This window comes from Pseudophryne corroboree, unplaced genomic scaffold (assembly GCF_028390025.1).
Source record: "Pseudophryne corroboree isolate aPseCor3 unplaced genomic scaffold, aPseCor3.hap2 scaffold_320, whole genome shotgun sequence".
In the NCBI taxonomy this organism is placed as follows: domain Eukaryota; kingdom Metazoa; phylum Chordata; class Amphibia; order Anura; family Myobatrachidae; genus Pseudophryne; species Pseudophryne corroboree.
In genome coordinates, this window is record NW_026969881.1 from 221,652 (window position 1) to 244,015 (window position 22,364).

At 48.0% G+C, this 22,364-nt stretch overlaps 8 non-coding genes and 1 pseudogene across 8 annotated transcripts; 5 read left to right on the top strand and 4 right to left on the bottom strand.

The window, feature by feature from the left end:
* Positions 1 to 221: 221 nt before the first annotated feature.
* On the bottom strand, positions 222 to 337 carry LOC135018033 (U5 spliceosomal RNA). Its single transcript, XR_010215791.1, has one exon. It is a non-coding gene; the product is annotated as a U5 spliceosomal RNA (small nuclear RNA).
* A 144-nt stretch (positions 338 to 481) lies between these two features.
* On the top strand, positions 482 to 609 carry LOC135017988 (U1 spliceosomal RNA; annotated as a pseudogene).
* Positions 610 to 1,202: 593 nt separating this feature from the next.
* Positions 1,203 to 1,366, top strand: LOC135017740 (U1 spliceosomal RNA). The gene has a single exon (XR_010215531.1). It is a non-coding gene; the product is annotated as a U1 spliceosomal RNA (small nuclear RNA).
* Positions 1,367 to 1,518: 152 nt separating this feature from the next.
* Positions 1,519 to 1,681, top strand: LOC135017858 (U1 spliceosomal RNA). The gene has a single exon (XR_010215644.1). It is a non-coding gene; the product is annotated as a U1 spliceosomal RNA (small nuclear RNA).
* Positions 1,682 to 2,356: 675 nt separating this feature from the next.
* LOC135017778 (U1 spliceosomal RNA) lies at positions 2,357 to 2,520 on the top strand. The gene has a single exon (XR_010215567.1). It is a non-coding gene; the product is annotated as a U1 spliceosomal RNA (small nuclear RNA).
* A 152-nt stretch (positions 2,521 to 2,672) lies between these two features.
* LOC135017924 (U1 spliceosomal RNA) lies at positions 2,673 to 2,835 on the top strand. The gene has a single exon (XR_010215702.1). It is a non-coding gene; the product is annotated as a U1 spliceosomal RNA (small nuclear RNA).
* Positions 2,836 to 12,577: 9,742 nt separating this feature from the next.
* Positions 12,578 to 12,741, bottom strand: LOC135017704 (U1 spliceosomal RNA). Its single transcript, XR_010215497.1, has one exon. It is a non-coding gene; the product is annotated as a U1 spliceosomal RNA (small nuclear RNA).
* A 655-nt stretch (positions 12,742 to 13,396) lies between these two features.
* LOC135017886 (U1 spliceosomal RNA) lies at positions 13,397 to 13,559 on the bottom strand. The gene has a single exon (XR_010215665.1). It is a non-coding gene; the product is annotated as a U1 spliceosomal RNA (small nuclear RNA).
* A 152-nt stretch (positions 13,560 to 13,711) lies between these two features.
* Positions 13,712 to 13,875, bottom strand: LOC135017773 (U1 spliceosomal RNA). Its single transcript, XR_010215562.1, has one exon. It is a non-coding gene; the product is annotated as a U1 spliceosomal RNA (small nuclear RNA).
* Between the last annotated feature and the right edge of the window lie 8,489 nt (positions 13,876 to 22,364).

Consider the following 22,364-nt stretch of genomic DNA (forward strand, 5'->3'; position numbering starts at 1 on the left):
AGATCAAAGTGAGCGCCCAACTTGAAAGTAAGCAGATTTCTCACCTGGCTTCTCCTTGCTATAAGCATGGTTTGTACTGTATTCCATGTGCTCCCAGATCTTTCAAGCAAGTAGCATGGTCAAGAAAGTTCTGTTTGAAAAGAAACAAACATTTACTGTCATTTCTATGCAAATGAGCTAACATTAAAGCACACTCATTCTATCTTTAAACCGATAAAAGAAACCCCAAAAAGATGGGGCATGCAAAAATTGAGATAAAACTCGGTTTTGCTCCTCTCCACGGAAATCTTTAATAAAAGGCGAAAGATTTGTTCGTTCTGAAGAGAAACCAGAGCATGACCAAGATTTTTATCTGAAAATATGTGTTCTCCCTGCGGTTGTTGTCCCCAGATGAGAGTTCCCTTGTGCTGCCTCAGTTGAATCTCCTTTACTTGACAGAGATGTGCCTGAGCAGCGGCCCTCCCCAGCCCTATCCCAAATCATACTTATTTTGCATAGGAGATACCATGGTCATGAAGATTGTTCTCCCAGGGTGAGGTTCATTCATTGCATTCTGGGTATGCTGACCCCTGTGATTTTCCCAAATGTGGGAAACTCGCTTTTATACCCTTGTGCACTATCCTGACTTCTCCTCCTGTCTGCTTACTTTGTGCCTTCCAATGCACAATGCAAACTACAGGTAGTGCTGCAGGGCCCACACCCTTTTACTTGCCTTACAGAGCAGCTCAGGAGCTGATACAGTGCCAAGCTGCTGCAAGAAATCAGCTTGAATGCTTCAGGGGATGGGGCATGGCCAACATGAGCCCCACACCGAAGGAGGGTGGGGGTGTTTAATGCGAACTAAGGGTCATCCAAGCGCCGCAAAAGGCCGCCATGCCCTGCATACCCCTTTTCTCTTTTCATATGCAGATGAGGGTTCCAGCCAACTTTGGCCCACTGCTTGGATGACATCACCGTATGCAAATCCGTCTTCTGCAGAACTTCCCCCAGGAATGCTTGCACTAGTTGTTGCATTTGGTTTGTTGTTTGGGGGTGCTTCAGTATTAGGCAGCCTTCTGCCCTCCCATGTTCATCTGAAAATATGTGTTCTCCCTGCAGTTGTTGTCCCCAGATGAGAGTTCCCTTGTGCTGCCTCAGTTGAATCTCCTTTACTTGACAGAGATGTGCATGAGCAGCGGCCCTCCCCAGCCCTATCCCAAATCATACTTATTTTGCATAGGAGATACCATGGTCATGAAGATTGTTCTCCCAGGGTGAGGTTCATTCATTGCATTTTGGGTATGCTGACCCCTGTGATTTACCCAAATGTGGGAAACTCGACTGCATTATTTGTGGTAGTGGGGGACTGTGTTTGTGCTTTCCTCTGGTCAGCTCTGTTAAAACTCAGATTTCTTTGTCTCAGATTTTCCTGTAGCCTTGTTCTTCTTTCGAGAGTTCCCTTGTGCTGCCTCAGGTGGATCTCCTTCACTTGACAGGGGGGTGCCCGAGCAGCAACCCTCCCCAGCTCTAGCCCAACTCCTACTTACCTGCCAGGTGAGATACTATGATCAGGAAGGTGCTTCTCCCAGGGCAAGGCTCACCCATTGCACTCTGGGTGTGCTGCTCCTACGATTTCCCCAAATGTGGGACACTTGACTGCATAATTTGTGTTTCCTCTGGTCGGCTCTCGTATAATTCAGATCTCTTTGTCTCAGGTCTTTCTCCAGCCTAGTTTGCTGTCTGTTTCCACTTCTTTTATCTTGAGCCCCTCCCTTCTATACCCTTGTGCACTATCCTGACTTCTCCTCCCGTCTGCTTACTTTGTGCCTTCCAATGCACAATGCAAACTACAGGTAGTGCTGCAGGGCCCACACAATCTTTTACTTGCCTTAAAGAGCAGCTCTGGAGCTGTTACAGTGCCCAGCTGCTGCAAGAAATCAGCTTGAATGCTTCAGGGGATGGGGCATGGCCAACATGAGCCCCACACCAAAGGTGGGTGGGGGTGTTTAATGCGAACTAGGGGTAATCCAAGCACCGCAAAAGGCCGCCATGCCCTGCACGCCCCTTTTCTCTTTTCATATGCAGATGAGGGTTGAAGCCAACTTTGACCCACTGCTTGGATGACATCACCATATGCAAATCCATCTGCTGCAGGCCTTGCCCCAGGAATGCTTGCACTAGTTGTTGCATTTGGTTTGTTGTTTGGGGGTGCTTCAGTATTAGGCAGCCTTCTGCCCTCCCATGTTCATCTGAAAATATGTGTTCTCCCTGCAGTTGTTGTCCCCAGATGAGAGTTCCCTTGTGCTGCCTCAGTTGAATCTCCTTTACTTGACAGATATGTGCCTGAGCAGCGGCCCTCCCAGCCCTATCCCAAATCATACTTATTTTGCATAGGAGACACCATGGTCATGAAGATTGTTCACCCAGGGTGAGGTTCATTCATTGCATTCTGGGTATGCTGACCCCTGTGATTTCCCCAAATGTGGGAAACTCGCCTGCATTTTTTGTGGTAGTGGGGGACTGTGTTTGTGTTTTCCTCTGGTCAGCTCTGGTAAAAGTCAGATTTCTTTGTCTCATATATTCCTCTAGCCTTGTTCTTCTTTCGAGAGTTCCCTTGTGCTGCCTCAGTTGGATCTCCTTCACTTGACAGGGGGGTGCCCGAGCAGTGACCCTCCCCAGCTCTAGCCCAACTCCTACTTACCTGCCAGGTGAGATACTATGATCATGAAGGTGCTTCTCCCAGGGCAAGGCTCACCCATTGCACTCTGGGTGTGCTGCTCCTGTGATTTCCCCAAATGTGGGAAACTTGATTGCATAATTTGTGTTTCCCCTGGTCGGCTCTCGTATAATTCAGATCTCTTTGTCTCAGGTCTCTCTCCAGCCTAGTTTGCTGTCTGTTTCCACTTCTCTTTTCTGGAGCCACTCCCTTCTATGCCCTTGCGCACTATCCTGACTTCTCCCGTCTGCTTACTTTGTGCCTTCCAACGCACAATGCGAACTACAGGTAGTGCTGCAGGGCCCACACCCTTTTAGTTGCCTTACAGAGCAGCTCTGGAGCTGTTACAGTGCCCAGCTGCTGCAAGAAATCAGCTTGAATGCTTCAGGGGCTGGGGCATAGCCAACATGAGCCCCACACCAAAGGAGGGTGGGGGTGTTTAATGCGAACTAGGGGTCATCCAAGCACCGCAAAAGGCCGCCATGCCCTGCATGCCCCTTTTCTCTTTTCATATGCAGATGAGGGTTCCAGCCAACTTTGGCCCACTGCTTGGATGACATCACCGTATGCAAATCCGTCTGCTGCAGACCTTCCCCCAGGAATGCTTGTACTAGTTGTTGCATATGGTTTGATATTTGATGGTGCTTCAGTATTAGGCAGCCTTCCGCGCCCTCCCATGTTCATCTGAAAAGATGTGGTCTCCCTGCAGTTGTTGTCCCCAGACGAGAGTTCCCTTGTGCTTCCTCAGTTGAATCTCCTTAACTTGATGGGGGAGGGGCTGCCCGAGCAGCCACCCTCCCCAGCCCTATCCCAACTCATACTTATTTTGCATATGAGATCTCTTGATCATGAAGATTGTTCTCACAGGGTGAAGTTCATCCATTATATTTTAAAATAGGAAGGTACAAATTACATATTTGAATTGCATCTATGTGCTGGATTCAAATGTCCCCCCCCCCTTCCTTTCTCAATTGTGCCCATCAGCAGCTATTCTAAGGTTGCTGCCAATGGGTGTGACACATTAATTTCTTCTGTGGGGTACACAGGACTCCACAAGGATTCACATTGGGGTGTAGAGTAGGATCTTGATCTGAGGCACCAACCGACTCAAAGCTTTTGACTGTTCCCAAGATGCTCAGCGCATCCTCCTCTATAACCCCGCTTCCATGAACAGGGAGCTCAGTTTGTAGTTGGTGCCTTCAGTAGCAGGCCACTTAACAGGGGCCTGCCTCAGGAAGCCAATTCTTAGCTATTCATTTTGACAAGAAAAGAAGAACTTGTTTTATGAGAATCTACAAGGGCTGCAGCAGGCTAGGTCTAATAGACATCTTTACTGCAGCTTCATCACTCCCAGCGGCGCTGTATACTCCCGTGCCCTGGTTGCTGGGTCACTGCAGCGGAGGCTCCGGTTTCTTCCTAAGGTCAGTCACACACACACCGCCCTTCCGGATCACGAGGCCGCTGATGAAGGGGAGCGTGGCCGTAGGGGGTGGACCGTGTGCGCACTGGCGTGGACACTGATTACTGGGCAGCCGCTCCACTAGCCACCAGGTACAGTTAAGGAGCACAGGTCTGGGGGTTTTTCTCCTATATTAAACCAATTTTGTACTGCCCGCAGCGCATTGTGATAGGTAATAGGGCCTGATTCAGGTTGGATTGCAATCACAATAAGTGATCCAACTGCAAAAATTGCTAAGAGCATACGCATGTGCCTGCATTTTCTGCGGCACCCCGCAGAGAATGCGATCGCCTCTGCCTGTCAATCGGGGCAGGGGGGGAGAGGGGGGTCAGCAACACTCCATTTCCAAGTCAGGGATGGAGCGGTGCGGGGGCAAGGCTTCAAAATGGGGTCTGCAATGGAGGAGACACAGGGGGCGTGGTCACAGCAGCTGTATGACATCACATTCAGCCGCTGTGATCACAAAAATGGTGGCGGCTTCCTGCGCGCACATACAGTCTGCACCAGCAGGAGGCTACACCATTTTTTATGATCACGCTGAACTGCAGTGCGACTGCAATTACAGCATGGTCAAGAAGGGAGGCGTCATGCTGGGTGGCCATAAGAGATGAGCGGGTTCGGTTCCTCGGAATCCGAACCCGCCCGAACTTCACCCTTTTTTGCTCGGGTCCGAGCAGACTCGGATCCTCTCGCCTTGCTCGGTTAACCCGAGCGCGCCCGAACGTCATCATCCCGCTGTCGGATTCTCACGAGACTTGGATTCTATATAAGGAGCCGCGCGTCGCCGCCATTTTCACACGTGCATTGAGATTGATAGGGAGAGGACGTGGCTGGCGTCCTCTCCGTTTAGATTAGAAGATAGAGACGAGTGACATTTGATTTACTACTAATTTGGGGAGCAGTTGAACTTGTCAGGAGTACTCAGTAGTGCAGAGTTTTGCTGATAGTGACCACCAGTTTTATTATTTATAATCCGTTCTCTGCCTGAAAAAAAACGATACACATACCATATCTGTGCTCAGCCTCAGTGTGCTGCATGATATATCATCTATGTATATCTGACTGTGCTGAGTGCTCACTGCTCACACAGCTTAATTGTGGGGGAGACTGGGGAGCAGTTATAGCAGGAGTACAGTGCACACTTTTGCTGCCAGTGTGACCACCAGTATATTGTCTGCCTGAAAAAGTTAAACACTCCTGTGGTGTTTTTTTTTTATTCTATAAATGCATTCTGCTGACAGTGTCCAGCAGGTCCGTCATACATATATTATATAAATATTTACCTGCAGTAGTGTTATATTTTTTTTTCATCTTTATCATCTCTATATTAGCAGACGCAGTACGGTAGTCCACAGCTGTGGCTATCTCTGTGTCGTCAGTGCTCGTCCATAATTGTATACCTACCTACCTGTGGTGGTTTTTTTTTTTCTATCTTCTTCATACTAGTAGTTTAGGAGTCTACTGACAGTGTCCACCAGGTCCATCATTATATTATATACCTACAGTAGTAATATATTTATTATATTATCTATACTAGCAGACGCAGTACGGTAGTCCACGGCTGTGGCTATCTCTGTGTCGTCAGTGCTCGTCCATAATTGTATACCTACCTACCTGTGGTGGGTTTTTTTTTTATCTTCTTCATACTAGTAGTTTAGCAGTCTGCTGACAGTGTCCACCAGGTCCGTCATTATATTATATACCTACAGTAGTAATATATTTATTATATTATCTATACTAGCAGATGCAGTACGGTAGTCCACGGCTGTACCTACCTCTGTGTCGTCAGTGCTCGTCCATAATTGTATACCTACCTGTGGTGGGGGTTTTTTTTCTATCTTCTTCATACTAGTAGTTTAGGAGTCTGCTGACAGTGTCCACCAGGTCCGTCATTATATTATATACCTACAGTAGTAATATATTTAGTATATTATCTATACTAGCAGACGCAGTACGGTAGTCCACGGCTGTACCTACCTCTGTGTCGTCACTCGTCCATAATTGTATACCTAACTGTGGTGGTTTTTTTTTTCTATCTTCTTCATACTAGTAGTTTAGCAGTCTGCTGACAGTGTCCACCAGGTCCGTCATTATATTATATATACCTACAGTAGTTATATATATTTTTTTTTATATCATTAATTATCATCTCTATACTAGCAGACCAGTACGGTAGGCCACGGCTGTGGCTATCTCTGTGTCGTCAGTGCTCATCCATAATTGTATACCTACCTACCTGTGGTGGAAGTTTTTTTCTATCTTCTTCATACTAGTAGTTTAGCAGTCTGCTGACAGTGTCCACCAGGTCCGTCATTATATTATATATACCTACAGTAGTTATATATATATATTTTTTTATATCATTAATTATCATCTCTATACTAGCAGACGCAGTACGGTAGTCCACGGCTGTAGCTACCTCTGTGTCGTCAGTCACTCGTCATCCATAAGTATACTAGTATCCATCCATCTCCATTGTTTACCTGAGGTGCCTTTTAGTTGTGCCTATTAAAATATGGAGAACAAAAATGTTGAGGTTCCAAAAATAGGGAAAGATCAAGATCCACTTCCACCTCGTGCTGAAGCTGCTGCCACTAGTCATGGCCGAGACGATGAAATTCCATCAACGTCGTCTGCCAAGGCCGATGCCCAATGTCATAGTACAGAGCATGTAAAATCCAAAACACAAAAGATCAGTAAAAAAATGACTCAAAAATCTAAATAAAAATCGTCGGAGGAGAAGCGTAAACTTGCCAATATGCCATTTACCACACGGAGTGGCAAGGAACGGCTGAGGCCCTGGCCTATCTTCATGGCTAGTGGTTCAGCTTCACATGAGGATGGAAGCACTCAGCCTCTCGCTAGAAAAATGAAAAGACTTAAGCTGGCAAAAGCACAGCAAAGAACTGTGCGTTCTTCAAAATCACAAATCCACAAGGAGAGTCCAATTGTGTCGGTTGCGATGCCTGACCTTCCCAACACTGGACGTGAAGAGCATGCACCTTCCACCATTTGCACGCCCCCTGCAAGTGCTGGAAGGAGCACCCGCAGTCCAGTTCCTGATAGTCAGATTGAAGATGTCAGTGTTGAAGTACACCAGGATGAGGAGAATATGGGTGTTGCTGGCACTGGGGAGGAAATTGACAAGGAGGATTCTGATGGTGAGGTGGTTTGTTTAAGTCAGGCACCCGGCGAGACACCTGTTGTCCGTGGGAGGAATATGGCCATTGACATGCCTGGTGAAAATACCAAAAAAATCAGCTCTTCGGTGTGGAAGTATTTCAACAGAAATGCGGACAACAGGTGTCAAGCCGTGTGTTGCCTTTGTCAAGCTGTAATAAGTAGGGGTAAGGACGTTAACCACCTCGGAACATCCTCCCTTATACGTCACCTGCAGCGCATTCATCATAAGTCAGTGACAAGTTCAAAAACTTTGGGCGACAGCGGAAGCAGTCCACTGACCAGTAAATCCCTTCCTCTTGTAACCAAGCTCACGCAAACCACCCCACCAACTCCCTCAGTGTCAATTTCCTCCTTCCCCAGGAATGCCAATAGTCCTGCAGGCCATGTCACTGGCAATTCTGACGAGTTCTCTCCTGCCTGGGATTCCTCCGATGCATCCTTGAGTGTAACGCCTACTGCTGCTGGCGCTGCTGTTGTTGCTGCTGGGAGTCGATGGTCATCCCAGAGGGGAAGTCGTAAGACCACTTTTACTACTTCCACCAAGCAATTGACTGTCCAACAGTCCTTTGCGAGGAAGATGAAATATCACAGCAGTCATCCTGCTGCAAAGCAGATAACTGAGGCCTTGGCATCCTGGGCAGTGAGAAACGTGGTTCCGGTATCCATCATTACTTCAGAGCCAACTATAGACTTGATTGAGGTACTGTGTCCCCGGTACCAAATACTATCTAGGTTCCATTTCTCTAGGCAGGCGATACCGAAAATGTACACAGACCTCAGAAAAAGACTCACCAGTGTCCTAAAAAATGCAGTTGTACCCAATGTCCACTTAACCACGGACATGTGGACAAGTGGAGCAGGGCAGACTCAGGACTATATGACTGTGACAGCCCACTGGGTAGATGTATTGACTCCCGCCGCAAGAACAGCAGCGGCGGCACCAGTAGCAGCATCTCGCAAACGCCAACTCTTTCCTAGGCAGGCTACGCTTTGTATCACCGCTTTCCAGAATACGCACACAGATGAAAACCTCTTACGGCAACTGAGGAAGATCATCACAGAATGGCTTACCCCAATTGGACTCTCCTGTGGATTTGTGGCATCGGACAACGCCAGCAATATTGTGCGTGCATTATATCTGGGCAAATTCCAGCACGTCCCATGTTTTGCACATACCTTGAATTTGGTGGTGCAGAATTATTTAAAAAACGACAGGGGCGTGCAAGAGATGCTGTCGGTGGCCACAAGAATTGCGGGACACTTTCGGCGTACAGGCACCACGTACAGAAGACTGGAGCAACACCAAAAACGCCTGAACCTGCCCTGCCATCATCTGAAGCAAGAAGTGGAAACGAGGTGGAATTCAACCCTCTATATGCTTCAGAGGATGGAGGAGCAGCAAAAGGCCATTCAAGCCTATACATCTGACCACGATATAGGAGGTGGAATGCACCTGTCTCAAGCGCAGTGGAGAATGATTTCAACGTTGTGCAAGGTTCTGCAACCTTTTGAACTTGCCACACGTGAAGTCAGTTCAGACACTGCCAGCCTGAGTCAGGTCATTCCCGTCATCAGGCTTTTGCAGAAGAAGCTGGAGACATTGAAGGAGGAGCTAAGACAGAGCGATTCCGCTAGGCATGTGGGACTTGTGGATGGAGCCCTTCATTCGCTTAACCAGGATTCACGGGTGGTCAATCTGTTGAAATCAGAGCACTACATTTTGGCCACCGTGCTCGATCCTAGATTTAAAACCTACGTTGTATCTCTCTTTCCGGCAGACACAAGTCTGCAGGGGTTCAAAGACCTGCTGGTGAGAAAATTATCAAGTCAAGCGGAACTTGATCGGTCAACAGCTCCTCCTTCACAGTCTCCCGCAATTGGGGGTGCGAGGAAAAGGCTCAGAATTCCGAGCCCACCCGCTGGCGGTGATGCAGGGCAGTCTGGAGCGACTGCTGATGCTGACATCTGGTCCGGACTGAAGGACCTGCCAACGATTACGGACATGTCGTCTACTGTCACTGCATATGATTCTCTCACCATTGAAAGAATGGTGGAGGATTATATGAGTGACCGCATCCAAGTAGGCACGTCAGACAGTCCGTACGTATACTGGCAGGAAAAAGAGGCAATTTGGAGGCCCTTGCACAAACTGGCTTTATTCTACCTAAGTTGCCCTCCCACAAGTGTGTACTCCGAAAGAGTGTTTAGTGCCGCCGCTCACCTTGTCAGCAATCGGCGTACGAGGTTACTTCCAGAAAATGTGGAGAAGATGATGTTCATTAAAATGAATTATAATCAATTGCTCCGTGGAGACATTGACCAGCAGCAATTGCCTCCACAAAGTATACAGGGAGCTGAGATGGTGGATTCCAGTGGGGACGAATTGATAATCTGTGAGGAGGGGGATGTACACGGTGATGAATCGGAGGATGATGATGAGGTGGACATCTTGCCTCTATAGAGCCAGTTTGTGCAAGGAGAGATTTATTGCTTCTTTTTTGGTGGGGGTCCAAACCAACCCGTCATTTCAGTCACAGTCGTGTGGCAGACCCTGTCACTGAAATGATGGGTTGGTTAAAGTGTGCATGTCCTGTTTATACAACATAAGGGTGGGTGGGAGGGCCCAAGGCAATTCCACCTTGCACCTCTTTTTTCCTTTATTTTTCTTTGCGTCATGTGCTGTTTGGGGAGTGTTTTTTGGAAGGGCCATCCTGCGTGACACTGCAGTGCCACTCCTAGATGGGCCAGGTGTTTGTGTCGGCCACTTGGGTCGCTGAGCTTAGTCACACAGCTACCTCATTGCGCCTCTTTTTTTCTTTGCGTCATGTGCTGTTTGGGGAGTGTTTTTTGGAAGGGCCATCCTGCGTGACACTGCAGTGACACTCCTAGATGGGCCAGGTGTTTGTGTCGTCCACTTGGGTCGCTGAGCTTAGTCACACAGCTACCTCATTGCGCCACTTTTTTTCTTTGCGTCATGTGCTGTTTGGGGAGTGTTTTTTGGAAGGGCCATCCTGCGTGACACTGGAGTGCCACTCCTAGATGGGCCAGGTGTTTGTGTCGGCCACTTGGGTCGCTGAGCTTAGTCACACAGCTACCTCATTGCGCCTCTTTTTTCTTTGCGTCATGTGCTGTTTGGGGAGTGTTTCTGGAAGGGCCATCCTGCGTGACACTGCAGTGCCACTCCTAGATGGGCCAGGTGTTTGTGTCGGCCACTTGGGTCGCTGAGCTTAGTCACACAGCTACCTCATTGCGCCTCTTTTTTTCTTTGCGTCATGTGCTGTTTGGGGAGTGTTTTTTGGAAGGGCCATCCTGCGTGACACTGCAGTGCCACTCCTAGATGGGCCAGGTGTTTGTGTCGGCCACTTGGGTCGCTGAGCTTAGTCACACAGCTACCTCATTGCGCCTCTTTTTTTCTTTGCGTCATGTGCTGTTTGGGGAGTGTTTTTTGGAAGGGCCATCATGCGTGACACTGCAGTGCCACTCCTAGATGGGCCAGGTGTTTGTGTCGGCCACTTGGGTCACTGAGCTTAGTCATCCAGCGACCTCGGTGCAAATTTTAGGACTAAAAATAATATTGTGAGGTGTGAGGTGTTAAGAATAGACTGAAAATTAGTGGAAATTATGGTTATTGAGGTTAATAATACTTTGGGATCAAAATGACTCCCAAATTCTATGATTTAAGCTGTTTTTTAGGGTTTTTTGAAAAAAACACCCGAATCCAAAACACACCCGAATCCGACAAAAAAAATTCGGTGAGGTTTAGCCAAAACGCGTTCAAACCCAAAACACGGCCGCGGAACCGAACCCAAAACCAAAACACAAAACCCGAAAAATTTCCGGTGCACATCTCTAGTGGCCATGCCATGTCACTGTGCAGGAGCCAGCACCGCTCACACACTAGTCCCCGGTGCAGCCCCCAACCCCCGGGACACCCGGAGCAACAAAATGTAGATTCAGGCCACCAGGCCACGCCCCTACCTATGAAACCATGCCTCCTTTTTACCATTGCGCTGCTTATCTGCGCGCACTGCATTACAATCTCCCTCGCCACCTCTCTGGGTGTCACCAGTGATAGTGACACCTCTGCCATGCTTGTAGCAGCTGGTCCTAAGATCTACACCTCAAGCCCTGAGTGTTTGCCCTTGTGACTTGTTGATCATCATAGCAAAGCAGATGCTTACAGAAAACTGCAGGGGCTTAGATTGAAAATAAAAAAAATTGATGGGTATAAGGTAGAGAGGAGCGGGTTCGGTTCTCCGAGAACCGAATTCCCCACGAACCCCACGAACTCCTCCTCCGAGGCAGGCTCGGTTGTTCCCGCCTGACTCGGAAAACCTGAACAAGGGAAAATGTCATCATCCCGCTGTCGGATTCTCGCGAGATTCGGATTCCATATAAAGAGCTGCGCGTTGCCGCCATTTTTACTCGTGCATTGAAGAGAGAGCGGAGAGGACGTGGCTATGTTCTCTCAGTGGAAATCTCAATATCAGTGCTCAGTATCAGTGGATACTTATTGCTGCTCAGTAATACTAGTAGTGTGTCTCTCCTGCTCAGTGTCAGTTCTCAGTAGTATCCTCATCAGTGCTCAGTATCACTGCTCATTGTCTTGTGCTGCATTGTTGTGCTCAGCATACTACAGTACATTACTAATAGTCCAGTGCTGCATCTTGCTGCTCAGTGTCAGTTCTAGTATCCTCATCAGTGCTCACTATCACTGCTCATTGCATTGTGGTGTTCTGTATACTACAGTAACATAGTAATATAGTAACATATAGTAACATAGTTTTTGAGGTTGAATAGAGGCAAATTGCCCATCGTGTTCAACCTGTTTTAAGTTGTGATGATTCTACATACTTGCTGAATAATGTTTTATGACTAGTTAGCTACTACAACTCATGTTACCCCCGGATTAACCATGTTGATATTTTAAGTATTATAACCTTGGATAGCTTTTTCATTCAGAAATGTATCCATTCCTTTTTTAAATCCAATTACAGAGTCCGCCATTACCACCTTCCCTGGCAGGGAATTTCACATCCTGATTGCCCTAACAGTGAAGATCATAGTATCTCACCTGGCAGGTAAGTAGGAGTTGGGCCAGAGCTGTGGAGGATTGCTGCTCGGGCACCCCCTGTCAAATGAAGGAGATCCAACTGAGGCAGCACAAGGGAACTCTCGAAAGAAGAACAAGGCTAGAGGAAGATCTGAGACAAAGAAATCTGACTTTTACCAGAGCTGACCAGAGGAAAGCACAAACACAGTCCCCCACTACCACAAATAATGCAGTCGAGTTTCCCACATTTGGGGAAATCACAGGGGTCAGCATACCCAGAATGCAATGAATGAACCTCACCCTGGGAGAACAATCTTCATGACCATGGTATCGCCTATGCAAAATAAGTATGATTTGGGATAGGGCTGGGGAGGGCCGCTGCTCAGGCACATCTCTGTCAAGTAAAGGAGATTCAACTGAGGCAGCACAAGGGAACTCTCATCTGGGGACAACAACTGCAGGGAGAACACATATTTTCAGATGAACATGGGAGGGCAGAAGGCTGCCTAATACTGAAGCACCCCCAAACAACAAACCAAATGCAACAACTAGTACAAGCATTCCTGGGGGAAGTTCTGCAGAAGACGGATTTGCATACGGTGATGTCATCCAAGCAGTGGGCCAAAGTTGGCTGGATCCCTCATCTGCATATGAAAAGAGAAAAGGGGTATGCAGGGCATGGCGGCCTTTTGCGGCGCTTGGATGACCCTTAGTTCGCATTAAACACCCCCACCCTCCTTCGGTGTGGGGCTCATGTTGACAATGCCCCAGCCCCTGAAGCATTCAAGCTGATTTCTTACAGCAGCTTGGCACTGTAACAGCTCCAGAGCTGCTCTGTAAGGCAAGTAAAAGGGTGTGTAGTATGCATTGTGCATTGGAAGGCACAAAGTAAGCAGACAGGAGGAGAAGTCAGGATAGTGCACAAGGGTATAAAAGGGAGGGGCTCAAGAAAAAAGAAGTGGAAACAGACAGCAAACTAGGCTGGAGAGAGACCTGAGACAAAGAGATCTGAATTATACGAGAGCCGACCAGGGGAAACACAAATTATGCAGTCAAGTTTCCCACATTTGGGGAAATCGCAGGGGCAGCACACCCAGAGTGCAATGGGTGAGCCTTGCCCTGGAAGAAGCACCTTCATGATCATAGTATCTCACCTGGCAGGTAAGTAGGAGTTGGGCTTGAGCTGGGGAGGGTCGCTGCTCGGGCACCCCCCTGTCAAGTGAAGGAGATCCAACTGAGGCAGCACAAGGGAACTCTCGAAAGAAGAACAAGGCTAGAGGAAGATCTGAAACAAAGAAATCTGACTTTTACCAGAGCTGACCAGAGGAAAACACAAACACAGTCCCCCACTACCACAAATAATGCAGTCGAGTTACCCACATTTGGAGAAATCACAGGGGTCAGCATACCCAGAATGCAATGAATGAACCTCACCCTGGGAGAATAATCTTCATGACCATGGTATCTCCTATGCAAAATAAGTATGATTTGGGATAGGGCTGGGAGGGCCGCTGCTCAGGCACATCTCTGTCAAGTAAAGGAGATTCAACTGAGGCAGCACAAGGGAACTCTCATCTGGGGACAACAACTGCAGGGAGAACACATATTTTCAGATGAACATGGGAGGGCAGAAGGCTGCCTAATACTGAAGCACCCCCAAACAACAAACCAAATGCAACAACTAGTGCAAGCATTCCTGTTTGTTTCTGAAGCCAACTTTGACCCACTGCTTGGATGACATCACCATATGCAAATCCATCTGCTGCAGGCCTTCCCCCAGGAATGCTTGCACTCTTTATATGAAATCCGAATCTCGCGAGAATCCGACAGCGGGATGATGACATTTTCCCTTGTTCAGGTTTTCCGAGTCAGGCGGGAACAACCGAGCCTGCCTCGGAGGAGGAGTTCGTGGGGTTCGTGGGGAATTCGGTTCTCGGAGAACCGAACCCGCTCCTCTCTACCTTATACCCATCAATTTTTTTTATTTTCAATCTAAGCCCCTGCAGTTTTCTGTAAGCATCTGCTTTGCTATGATGATCAACAAGTCACAAGGGCAAACACTCAGGGCTTGAGGTGTAGATCTTAGGACCAGCTGCTACAAGCATGGCAGAGGTGTCACTATCACTGGTGACACCCAGAGAGGTGGCGAGGGAGATTGTAATGCAGTGCGCGCAGATAAGCAGCGCAATGGTAAAAAGGAGGCATGGTTTCATAGGTAGGGGCGTGGCCTGGTGGCCTGAATCTACATTTTGTTGCTCCGGGTGTCCCGGGGGTTGGGGGCTGCACCGGGGACTAGTGTGTGAGCGGTGCTGGCTCCTGCACAGTGACATGGCATGGCCACTAGAGATGTGCACCGGAAATTTTTCGGGTTTTGTGTTTTGGTTTTGGGTTCGGTTCCGCGGCCGTGTTTTGGGTTCGAACGTGTTTTGGCTAAACCTCACCGAATTTTTTTTGTCGGATTCGGGTGTGTTTTGGATTCGGGTGTTTTTTTCAAAAAACCCTAAAAAACAGCTTAAATCATAGAATTTGGGAGTCATTTTGGTCCCAAAGTATTATTAACCTCAATAACCATAATTTCCACTAATTTTCAGTCTATTCTTAACACCTCACACCTCACAATATTATTTTTAGTCCTAAAATTTGCACCGAGGTCGCTGGATGACTAAGCTCAGTGACCCAAGTGGCCGACACAAACACCTGGCCCATCTAGGAGTGGCACTGCAGTGTCACGCATGATGGCCCTTCCAAAAAACACTCCCCAAACAGCACATGACGCAAAGAAAAAAAGAGGCGCAATGAGGTAGCTGTGTGACTAAGCTCAGCGACCCAAGTGGCCGACACAAACACCTGGCCCATCTAGGAGTGGCACTGCAGTGTCACGCAGGATGGCCCTTCCAAAAAACACTCCCCAAACAGCACATGACGCAAAGAAAAAAAGAGGCGCAATGAGGTAGCTGTGTGACTAAGCTCAGCGACCCAAGTGGCCGACACAAACACCTGGCCCATCTAGGAGTGGCACTGCAGTGTCACGCAGGATGGCCCTTCCAAAAACACTCCCCAAACAGCACATGACGCAAAGAAAAAAAGAGGCGCAATGAGGTAGCTGTGTGACTAAGCTCAGCGACCCAAGTGGCCGACACAAACACCTGGCCCATCTAGGAGTGGCACTGCAGTGTCACGCAGGATGGCCCTTCCAAAAAACACTCCCCAAACAGCACATGACGCAAAGAAAAAAAGTGGCGCAATGAGGTAGCTGTGTGACTAAGCTCAGCGACCCAAGTGGACGACACAAACACCTGGCCCATCTAGGAGTGTCACTGCAGTGTCACGCAGGATGGCCCTTCCAAAAAACACTCCCCAAACAGCACATGACGCAAAGAAAAAAAGAGGCGCAATGAGGTAGCTGTGTGACTAAGCTCAGCGACCCAAGTGGCCGACACAAACACCTGGCCCATCTAGGAGTGGCACTGCAGTGTCACGCAGGATGGCCCTTCCAAAAAACACTCCCCAAACAGCACATGACGCAAAGAAAAATAAAAGAAAAAAGAGGTGCAAGGTGGAATTGCCTTGGGCCCTCCCACCCACCCTTATGTTGTATAAACAGGACATGCACACTTTAACCAACCCATCATTTCAGTGACAGGGTCTGCCACACGACTGTGACTGAAATGACGGGTTGGTTTGGACCCCCACCAAAAAAGAAGCAATAAATCTCTCCTTGCACAAACTGGCTCTATAGAGGCAAGATGTCCACCTCATCATCATCCTCCGATTCATCACCGTGTACATCCCCCTCCTCACAGATTATCAATTCGTCCCCACTGGAATCCACCATCTCAGCTCCCTGTATACTTTGTGGAGGCAATTGCTGCTGGTCAATGTCTCCACGGAGCAATTGATTATAATTCATTTTAATGAACATCATCTTCTCCACATTTTCTGGAAGTAACCTCGTACGCCGATTGCTGACAAGGTGAGCGGCGGCACTAAACACTCTTTCGGAGTACACACTTGTGGGAGGGCAACTTAGGTAGAATAAAGCCAGTTTGTGCAAGGGCCTCCAAATTGCCTCTTTTTCCTGCCAGTATACGTACGGACTGTCTGACGTGCCTACTTGGATGCGGTCACTCATATAATCCTCCACCATTCTTTCAATGGTGAGAGAATCATATGCAGTGACAGTAGACGACATGTCCGTAATCGTTGGCAGGTCCTTCAGTCCGGACCAGATGTCAGCATCAGCAGTCGCTCCAGACTGCCCTGCATCACCGCCAGCGGGTGGGCTCGGAATTCTGAGCCTTTTCCTCGCACCCCCAATTGCGGGGGTGGAGGAGCTGTTGACCGATCAAGTTCCGCTTGACTTGATAATTTTCTCACCAGCAGGTCTTTGAACCCCTGCAGACTTGTGTCTGCCGGAAAGAGAGATACAACGTAGGTTTTAAATCTAGGATCGAGCACGGTGGCCAAAATGTAGTGCTCTGATTTCAACAGATTGACCACCCGTGAATCCTGGTTAAGCGAATGAAGGGCTCCATCCACAAGTCCCACATGCCTAGCGGAATCGCTCTGTCTTAGCTCCTCCTTCAATGTCTCCAGCTTCTTCTGCAAAAGCCTGATGATGGGAATGACCTGACTCAGGCTGGCAGTGTCTGAACTGACTTCACGTGTGGCAAGTTCAAAAGGTTGCAGAACCTTGCACAACGTTGAAATCATTCTCCACTGCGCTTGAGACAGGTGCATTCCACCTCCTATATCGTGGTCAGATGTATAGGCTTGAATGGCCTTTTGCTGCTCCTCCATCCTCTGAAGCATATAGAGGGTTGAATTCCACCTCGTTTCCACTTCTTGCTTCAGATGATGGCAGGGCAGGTTCAGGCGTTTTTGGTGTTGCTCCAGTCTTCTGTACGTGGTGCCTGTACGCCGAAAGTGTCCCGCAATTCTTGTGGCCACCGACAGCATCTCTTGCACGCCCCTGTCGTTTTTTAAATAATTCTGCACCACCAAATTCAAGGTATGTGCAAAACATGGGACGTGCTGGAATTTGCCCAGATATAATGCACGCACAATATTGCTGGCGTTGTCCGATGCCACAAATCCACAGGAGAGTCCAATTGGGGTAAGCCATTCTGTGATGATCTTCCTCAGTTGCCGTAAGAGGTTTTCATCTGTGTGCGTATTCTGGAAAGCGGTGATACAAAGCGTAGCCTGCCTAGGAAAGAGTTGGCGTTTGCGAGATGCTGCTACTGGTGCCGCCGCTGCTGTTCTTGCGGCGGGAGTCAATACATCTACCCAGTGGGCTGTCACAGTCATATAGTCCTGAGTCTGCCCTGCTCCACTTGTCCACATGTCCGTGGTTAAGTGGACATTGGGTACAACTGCATTTTTTAGGACACTGGTGAGTCTTTTTCTGAGGTCTGTGTACATTTTCGGTATCGCCTGCCTAGAGAAATGGAACCTAGATAGTATTTGGTACCGGGGACACAGTACCTCAATCAAGTCTATAGTTGGCTCTGAAGTAATGATGGATACCGGAACCACGTTTCTCACTGCCCAGGATGCCAAGGCCTCAGTTATCCGCTTTGCAGCAGGATGACTGCTGTGATATTTCATCTTCCTCGCAAAGGACTGTTGGACAGTCAATTGCTTGGTGGAAGTAGTAAAAGTGGTCTTACGACTTCCCCTCTGGGATGACCATCGACTCCCAGCAGCAACAACAGCAGCGCCAGCAGCAGTAGGCGTTACACTCAAGGATGCATCGGAGGAATCCCAGGCAGGAGAGAACTCGTCAGAATTGCCAGTGACATGGCCTGCAGGACTATTGGCATTCCTGGGGAAGGAGGAAATTGACACTGAGGGAGTTGGTGGGGTGGTTTGCGTGAGCTTGGTTACAAGAGGAAGGGATTTACTGGTCAGTGGACTGCTTCCGCTGTCGCCCAAAGTTTTTGAACTTGTCACTGACTTATGATGAATGCGCTGCAGGTGACGTATAAGGGAGGATGTTCCGAGGTGGTTAACGTCCTTACCCCTACTTATTACAGCTTGACAAAGGCAACACACGGCTTGACACCTGTTGTCCGCATTTCTGTTGAAATACTTCCACACCGAAGAGCTGATTTTTTTGGTATTTTCACCAGGCATGTCAATGGCCATATTCCTCCCACGGACAACAGGTGTCTCGCCGGGTGCCTGACTTAAACAAACCACCTCACCATCAGAATCCTCCTTGTCAATTTCCTCCCCAGCGCCAGCAACACCCATATTCTCCTCATCCTGGTGTACTTCAACACTGACATCTTCAATCTGACTATCAGGAACTGGACTGCGGGTGCTCCTTCCAGCACTTGCAGGGGGCGTGCAAATGGTGGAAGGTGCATGCTCTTCACGTCCAGTGTTGGGAAGGTCAGGCATCGCAACCGACACAATTGGACTCTCCTTGTGGATTTGTGATTTTGAAGAACGCACAGTTCTTTGCTGTGCTTTTGCCAGCTTAAGTCTTTTCATTTTTCTAGCGAGAGGCTGAGTGCTTCCATCCTCATGTGAAGCTGAACCACTAGCCATGAAGATAGGCCAGGGCCTCAGCCGTTCCTTGCCACTCCGTGTGGTAAATGGCATATTGGCAAGTTTACGCTTCTCCTCCGACGATTTTTATTTAGATTTTTGAGTCATTTTTTTACTGATCTTTTGTGTTTTGGATTTTACATGCTCTGTACTATGACATTGGGCATCGGCCTTGGCAGACGACGTTGATGGAATTTCATCGTCTCGGCCATGACTAGTGGCAGCAGCTTCAGCACGAGGTGGAAGTGGATCTTGATCTTTCCCTATTTTTGGAACCTCAACATTTTTGTTCTCCATATTTTAATAGGCACAACTAAAAGGCACCTCAGGTAAACAATGGAGATGGATGGATACTAGTATACTTATGGATGACGAGTGACTGACGACACAGAGGTAGCTACAGCCGTGGACTACCGTACTGCGTCTGCTAGTATAGAGATGATAATTAATGATATAAAAAAAAATATATATATAACTACTGTAGGTATATATAATATAATGACGGACCTGGTGGACACTGTCAGCAGACTGCTAAACTACTAGTATGAAGAAGATAGAAAAAAACTTCCACCACAGGTAGGTAGGTATACAATTATGGACGAGCACTGACGACACAGAGATAGCTACAGCCGTGGCCTACCGTACTGCGTCTGCTAGTATAGAGATGATAATTAATGATATAAAAAAAAATATATATAACTACTGTAGGTATATATAATATAATGACGGACCTGGTGGACACTGTCAGCAGACTGCTAAACTACTAGTATGAAGAAGATAGAAAAAAAAAACCACCACAGTTAGGTATACAATTATGGACGAGTGACGACACAGAGGTAGGTACAGCCGTGGACTACCGTACTGCGTCTGCTAGTATAGATAATATACTAAATATATTACTACTGTAGGTATATAATATAATGACGGACCTGGTGGACACTGTCAGCAGACTCCTAAACTACTAGTATGAAGAAGATAAAAAAAAAAACCCACCACAGGTAGGTAGGTATACAATTATGGACGAGCACTGACGACACAGAGATAGCCACAGCCGTGGACTACAGTACTGCGTCTGCTAGTATAGATAATATAATAAATATATTACTACTGTAGGTATATAATATAATGATGGACCTGGTGGACACTGTCAGTAGACTCCTAAACTACTAGTATGAAGAAGATAGAAAAAAAAAAACCACCACAGGTAGGTAGGTATACAATTATGGATGAGCACTGACGACACAGAGATAGCCACAGCCGTGGACTACCGTACTGCGTCTGCTAATATAGAGATGATAAAGATGAAAAAAAACATATAACACTACTGCAGGTAAATATTTATATAATATATGTATGACGGACCTGCTGGACACTGTCAGCAGAATGCATTTATAGAATAAAAAAAAACACCACAGGAGTGTTTAACTTTTTCAGGCAGACAATATACTGGTGGTCACACTGGCAGCAAAAGTGTGCACTGTACTCCTGCTATAACTGCTCCCCAGTCTCCCCCACAATTAAGCTGTGTGAGCAGTGAGCACTCAGCACAGTCAGATATACATAGATGATATATCATGCAGCACACTGAGGCTGAGCACAGATATGGTATGTGTATCGTTTTTTTTCAGGCAGAGAACGGATTATAAATAATAAAACTGGTGGTCACTATCAGCAAAACTCTGCACTACTGAGTACTCCTGACAAGTTCAACTGCTCCCCAAATTAGTAGTAAATCAAATGTCACTCGTCTCTATCTTCTAATCTAAACGGAGAGGACGCCAGCCACGTCCTCTCCCTATCAATCTCAATGCACGTGTGAAAATGGCGGCGACGCGCGGCTCCTTATATAGAATCCAAGTCTCGTGAGAATCCGACAGCGGGATGATGACGTTCGGGCGCGCTCGGGTTAACCGAGCAAGGCGAGAGGATCCGAGTCTGCTCGGACCCGAGCAAAAAAGGGTGAAGTTCGGGCGGGTTCGGATTCCGAGGAACCGAACCCGCTCATCTCTTATGGCCACCCAGCATGACGCCTCCCTTCTTGACCATGCTGTAATTGCAGTCGCACTGCAGTTCAGCGTGATCATAAAAAATGGTGTAGCCTCCTGCTGGTGCAGACTGTATGTGCGCGCAGGAAGCCGCCACCATTTTTGTGATCACAGCGGCTGAATGTGATGTCATACAGCTGCTGTGACCACGCCCCCTGTGTCTCCTCCATTGCAGACCCCATTTTGAAGCCTTGCCCCCGCACCGCTCCATCCCTGACTTGGAAATGGAGTGTTGCTGACCCCCCTCTCCCCCCCTGCCCCGATTGACAGGCAGAGGCGATCGCATTCTCTGCGGGGTGCCGCAGAAAATGCAGGCACATGCGTATGCTCTTAGCAATTTTTGCAGTTGGATCACTTATTGTGATTGCAATCCAACCTGAATCAGGCCCTATTACCTATCACAATGCGCTGCGGGCAGTACAAAATTGGTTTAATATAGGAGAAAAACCCCCAGACCTGTGCTCCTTAACTGTACCTGGTGGCTAGTGGAGCGGCTGCCCAGTAATCAGTGTCCACGCCAGTGCGCACACGGTCCACCCCCTACGGCCACGCTCCCCTTCATCAGCGGCCTCGTGATCCGGAAGGGCGGTGTGTGTGTGACTGACCTTAGGAAGAAACCGGAGCCTCCGCTGCAGTGACCCAGCAACCAGGGCACGGGAGTATACAGCGCTGCTGGGAGTGATGAAGCTGCAGTAAAGATGTCTATTAGACCTAGCCTGCTGCAGCCCTTGTAGATTCTCATAAAACAAGTTCTTCTTTTCTTGTCAAAATGAATAGCTAAGAATTGGCTTCCTGAGGCAGGCCCCTGTTAAGTGGCCTGCTACTGAAGGCACCAACTACAAACTGAGCTCCCTGTTCATGGAAGCGGGGTTATAGAGGAGGATGCGCTGAGCATCTTGGGAACAGTCAAAAGCTTTGAGTCGGTTGGTGCCTCAGATCAAGATCCTACTCTACACCCCAATGTGAATCCTTGTGGAGTCCTGTGTACCCCACAGAAGAAATTAATGTGTCACACCCATTGGCAGCAACCTTAGAATAGCTGCTGATGGGCACAATTGAGAAAGGAAGGGGGGGGGACATTTGAATCCAGCACATAGATGCAATTCAAATATGTAATTTGTACCTTCCTATTTTAAAATATAATGGATGAACTTCACCCTGTGAGAACAATCTTCATGATCAAGAGATCTCATATGCAAAATAAGTATGAGTTGGGATAGGGCTGGGGAGGGTGGCTGCTCGGGCAGCCCCTCCCCCATCAAGTTAAGGAGATTCAACTGAGGAAGCACAAGGGAACTCTCGTCTGGGGACAACAACTGCAGGGAGACCACATCTTTTCAGATGAACATGGGAGGGCAGAAGGCTGCCTAA